Below are 5,733 nucleotides of genomic sequence, written 5' to 3'. Positions count from 1 at the left end.
GGGAACCCGTTAGGAGGAGGAGCTGCTGGGGGTCTGGCCTTTGAGGGCTGGTATTTCTCTTCTTTGTGCATCTCTGAATTCAGCCCCTGCCAGGCCTATCTATTCTGCATGTTTGTTGAAGAACGGCAGGACGCATGCGGTTTGTGTATGAGGAGGCCCAGTCTCTTTTGAACAGTCTTGACCCTGTCTCAGGCACTTGTTAACCATGTGAACTTGGACAAATTATTGCCCACTGAGTTACTGTCTCCTCACCTGTGCAGGGAAGCCATAAGGCGCATGTCACGAGTCATCAGACTCGGGTATCTGCAAAGTCTGTTTCACCTCACCTGGGACACTCTGAGCGCTTAGTAAGTGGATTTTCTTATTACTCTCTGAAAGAACCAAGAGGGGCCGACCAGCCATCTATCACAGACTAACCATCAAGGCAACCCCGGAGCATCCTATTATTGGAGACTTGTTCTTTAGATTCTTCATTTGGCAAATCTCCTTTAAAAAAGAAATATGGGTTTGGTATCTATCAAAGTATCAATAAGGGATATTGGTAAACATTCTAATTTTTTCTTGGTTTGTAAGCGGGTATAGGGTTATAAGACTTTTGCTTTCACTGATTTGGTCCAAAGTTAGACCTAGCCTCAGATGTGTCTTTGGATTGCTCTGGTTATTGCTTCCCATGAAATTTACACTTGGAAATGCTGCTCAGTCTGGTTAAGTGGGACTTGACAGACCACCCATGTGGGATCCAGAAGCCCGGCTGGTCCCAGCTCTGCCACCTACTGTGTGGCTTTGCACTTTGGATTTTGGTTTCTTCATTTGCAAAATAAGAAGATCTGCTTGTCTGTGATTGACGAGTGGCAAACAGATGAACCTCCCTGCAAACGCTAATGGAGGAAGAGAGGCTGTAGGAGCAGACAAAGAGCCAAGGCCAACGTTGCTGAAGGGGGGAGGGCAGGGATCAGTGGGTTTGTTTATGGAGGGCAATTCCTACTTCCCAGAGGACCGGCACTTGGGAAACTAGACTAAATAACTTTGAGGCTGCTTTGAGAATGTTATAGTCCACTCCAGGGCAGGCAAAACTGTACCTCCGCCTAAAGAAGCAAGGTTTAGATGTGACTAAATAGCTACCCAGAGAGGGGATTGTATTTCAAAGTCTGGGTTCCAGCCCCTGCACATGCTGCACCTGTTTTGCGCTTTCCCTGTGAACACAGGCTTCCTCTCTAACATCTATTGACCGTAAACTAACTAACGGCCAGTGGAGCAGCCAACACTCGAGTGCTAACTATTCAGCTAAGAGTTTGCGCAATAAATTATGTCCTCCTTAGGACTCATAAGCACATCACAAGGCCAACTGTTGATCCTGGCACAGCAGTCTCTTAAATATCTATTTACAGTTCTGGCTGCAGGGTTGTCTAGAGAATCCTTGCCGAGAACAGATAAGTCAACAAGAAGTGGATCAACACAAGCTTGTTTTAGGATCGCCAACAGACACCAACTGGTTGGTGGATAGATCCAGCCACCCACCTTTTCCCTTTGTCTTTGCCTTTTCCTGTGAATTTGTCTTCCTGCAGTGATATACAACTCCTCCTTTCCAGCAGGATTCCTTAAAGCGAGGCATACTTAAGGATGTGAACACAAGAGTCTTGGAACTAGGAAACCCCGTTCCTCCTCTGCCTCTTACTTGTTGAATGCTGTTGGATCGTGTAGCCTCTCTCACCCACCCTGTCTGCAAGATGACTGTAGCAAACCCCTGGCAGGCTGCAGGTGAAGGTGATTCCAAGTCATCTCCCAGAAGATCCATGCCAAGATGGAGGGAGTCCTGCTGCTTGAAGCCTGGCCTGTTTTGTATCTAATATCTAATGGTTCTCACCACATAAGAATCACACAGAGAACTTTAAATGCACACACACACACACACACACACACGTACACACAGGCATGAGCACGTGTGTGCGTACACACACAGACACACAGACACACACACACACACACTTGCAAGCACCAAGCACAGAGAGAGGGGAGGGGGAAGGGGAGGGGAGGGGGAGAGAGAGGGGGGGGAGGAGAGGGAGGAGAGGGAACTGGGATCCTCTCCCAGATAATCTTAATTAGTTTTGGGTGGAGTTGCCGTGTGGGTCTTTTTTAAAGTTCCCAGGTGAATCTAATATGCAGCCAGGGTAAATCAACTTGCCTGGTGGCTAGAGGCTTAGTTCTGTTGGATAAAAGAATGACTCTAACTAGGATTTCCTCTTCCCTGCCCCTTAGAGGAGCCTGCTTTGCTGGGATGGAAGGATGTTTCCCATGTCGGGTTACAATCAGGTGTCTGGCGATTTCTAGAATTGTGTTTGTACAGCATCTGGACATTCTTGTACATAAGACATGTGAATGCCTGACCTGCTGGTCGGCAGTGCCTTGGAGAGCTGTAGGCGTGGGGCAGCTGCTGCTGCGGGTGGGTGGGCGGGCAGGCTAGTATCCTTAGGTGGCGGTTGGCCAGCCTGGGGGGGGGGGGGCAGTGGGAGCTGGGATTCCCTGGTCTCCTTTATTCCTGCCAATTAGGTCAGGTCAGCCTCTGGCTGTGTTAAAGGCTTTAGGAAATTCCTGGGACCTTTCACCTTGTTTACCTTGTGGAGTCACTTTGGTCAGGGTTTTAAAAATAGAACTCAACGTGAAGCTAATTTCCAGACGTTGCTGTTGGTGAGGCGCACTGCTGTTCTGACTTTGGCTTCCAACACTTTAGCTTTTGACCTTGCTTCCTTTTCAGGAGGAGTTGGTTTTTAGAACTCGACGCTTAGGTGGGGTGGGGAGAGGCTCTCACAAACCAAATACACCATGTTTTGATATATCAGATTCACTGCTGATGAATGAGTCAGCCCCATCCACTCCCAGGCCCCACCCACCCCCAGGCCGGTGAGAGCATGCTCCAGGATGCCCCCCCCCCCCCCCAGCTCCTGCGCCCAGCCTCTGGATTGCCCCAGTTGTTTACGTGATGTCAGGGTAGCCTTTCTTCCAGCATATAATACTTCCTGGTTCTCACTTTGATGTGGTGAGCACCTTAGGCAAAGAAGATCAGCAAGGCTAAACCTGGCCTTGAACTCTGGGGCTGCTGCTTTCTGAAAGGTCTTAGACAAATCATTTAACTTCTCTAGAGCCTCACCTTTCTCAGTTCTAAGATTAGGCTAAGGATGCCTGACCCAGAACTATAGGGAAGGGAAATGAGTATGAGAAGGAAAGTCGGACTTGGGCAACCCCGGGCAGGGAGTGTTGGTTATCACGATGCCTCCCATGGCCCAGAACCCTCTGTCTTTATTTGGTGCAGTGGACATGCACCGAATAGTAGTGGATGAAAAGGAATACTGGGCATAGGCAAGAACGCCAGTCTTACTATTGACTCCTTGTTGGATTAAAGAGGTTTTATTTGTGTTGGCTTCTTAAATATGATATGTACCTCCTGTCATGTATGGAAAGGCATGTCTAGACAGGACTCTTGGGATTCATTCCTGAGAATTATTTCATGAAGTTGAGCTACCCCAGAGAGAAACCTCAGAAGGAAGTGAAGGCCTAGGCGTTTGGTGGATGACCACAGGGCCCTTCAGTCATGCTACCTAGCAACAGAAACAATACTGGCACAGATGAAGCATTCATTTCTCACGAGGCAGCGAGGGTTAGAGAAATGAGGAAACTTGACTAGTACGCAAGATGAGGTACAGCAAATGGGGCTCTTGGCTCCCAAGTCCACCTACTTTCCATGAGATGATATTGGGGAACCCCGAGTGAAAGCTCTAGCGGAATTGTGTTGTTGACACTTAGTAGCTGGGTGGCCTGGGGAACACCATGCAATCTCTGAAAACTCCAGTTTCCTCAGCTAATAATGGCAGGATGGGAGGCCTGGGCAAGGGCTACTCCTGGTTTCCCAGGGCCTCCGACTGGCTCAGTGCTAGTCTCTGCAGCCCTCTAGTGGTGCTTTGTGGGAACGCAGTGGTGCCTCATTTGCTGTGAGGACATAGATGGGGCTTGGTAAGCCTGACTCAGAGAGCCCTTTAGACAGAGAACTGCTGACCAGTTCCCAAAGCATCACAGCTTTTATAACTTCCCTCCCTGTCTCTTCCACATTGTGCCGGAACTCTCACAAGTCGTGTAGATTAATGGGTGAGAACTCCTAAGTTACATGCATGATAAAGGATCAGAACATTGAAATATATTTAAGTTTAAATAAACTTAGAGTCATTTCACACCGTGTGTGTGTGTCTACTTGACCCCAGACTCTGGCTGCACTGTGTATGTGACATCCCTGGGTCTCTCACCTCTCTGTGATACATGGTTCGCCATCAATCAAATCTGGAATTCTAGACTCAGAGGCCGAGACCTTACACATGCATCTGTGTTATTCCTTGTTATTCCTTCTTGTGCTCACCATTCTGTTCTGCCTGTTTATAATTCTTGTCAGTGGACACCAACCCTTCTGAGAGGCGAACGCGGGCTTAGATAAAGGTGTCTAGAGAGCTATGAAGCAGAGTAAGGCACATACACGTGGCCTTGGGAGCCTTCTACACCCTGGCCCTGGGAGCCTTCTACACCCTGGCCTTGGGAACCTTCTACACCCTGGCCCTGGGAGCCTTCTTCACCCTGGCCTTGGGAACCTTCTACACCCTGGCCGTTCTCCCTCTCCAACTTGGAGCTGTGACTCCAGACTTAATATATATCTTCCTGCTCCATTTGACAGTGGACAGAGTTCAATCCTAACATGACCAAACAGAGCTATTGATGGTCAATCTCTTCCAGATAGTTCCTTCCACCCCGCTTATCTTGCTATAGCAAATTGATAACACTTGTCCTATTTGATATCTTCCCTCACACACATCTCCACACCGAGCTCCGTAGTAACTGCCCTGGGTCTACTTACAGACATTCTCAGAGCTGATATTTTCTTCAATCTCTACCATCTGCTGCAACACACCAACATTGCTCCAACAGAATGTCCCGGAGGTCTCGGACCTCCACCCTTCACACGACCAGAGAACACTTTGTCAGCCCTTGTTTAAAACTCTCTAGAGGTTTTCAGCCAGACTTCATCTTAACCCAGATTAAATGGCTTTCATTGAAAGGGTGGTAATAGACGCTAGTGAAGAGGTAGAGAAAAGGGAATTCTGAGGACAGTGTGGGTAGCATTGTAAATTAGTACAGTCATAACAGAAAGCAATGTGGATGCCCCTTAAGATGTGGAAATAGAACAGTAGAACCAGCAGCCTGTGGGTCTGAAGAGATGGCTTAGGGGTTAGGAGCAGGGCCATGGCCCTGAAGCAGAGGGGTCTGTCTGCATTGATGTCTGAAGCCGGTCGCCAAACTCCATGCAGACATTCTTGGTCTGAGCTGCCACCCGGGGCCATGTTGATGTCTTAGGGATGAACAGGGCTGGCTCTGCCCCTCACCCACCACTCCCATTGCCTGGGCAGTGTGGGAGAGCTGGCCTGGTAGTAGTGGTGCTGGCAGTGGTGGGTGGTAGGGTGGTGAGCTGCCCTGAGGGCATCAGTGAGGGTGAGCTGGTTTGGTGGCTGGACAGCCGCCCTTCACTAGCAGGTGGGAGAGCTGGCCACACCTTTTGCCGGGGCAGAGAGATAGAGCTAGGTCTGGTTGTATGAGTGTGGGAGAATTCACCCGGGCCCTTGTAGGCTGCCTCAGACAGGAGAACTCTCCCTGCCCCTCGCCTGGGTAAATCAGGAGTTGGCTTTGGTGGCGTGGGTGCAG

Source organism: Apodemus sylvaticus, chromosome 4, assembly GCF_947179515.1.
Source record: "Apodemus sylvaticus chromosome 4, mApoSyl1.1, whole genome shotgun sequence".
NCBI lineage: Eukaryota > Metazoa > Chordata > Mammalia > Rodentia > Muridae > Apodemus > Apodemus sylvaticus.
Note: the sequence above shows the minus strand (reverse complement) of the source record.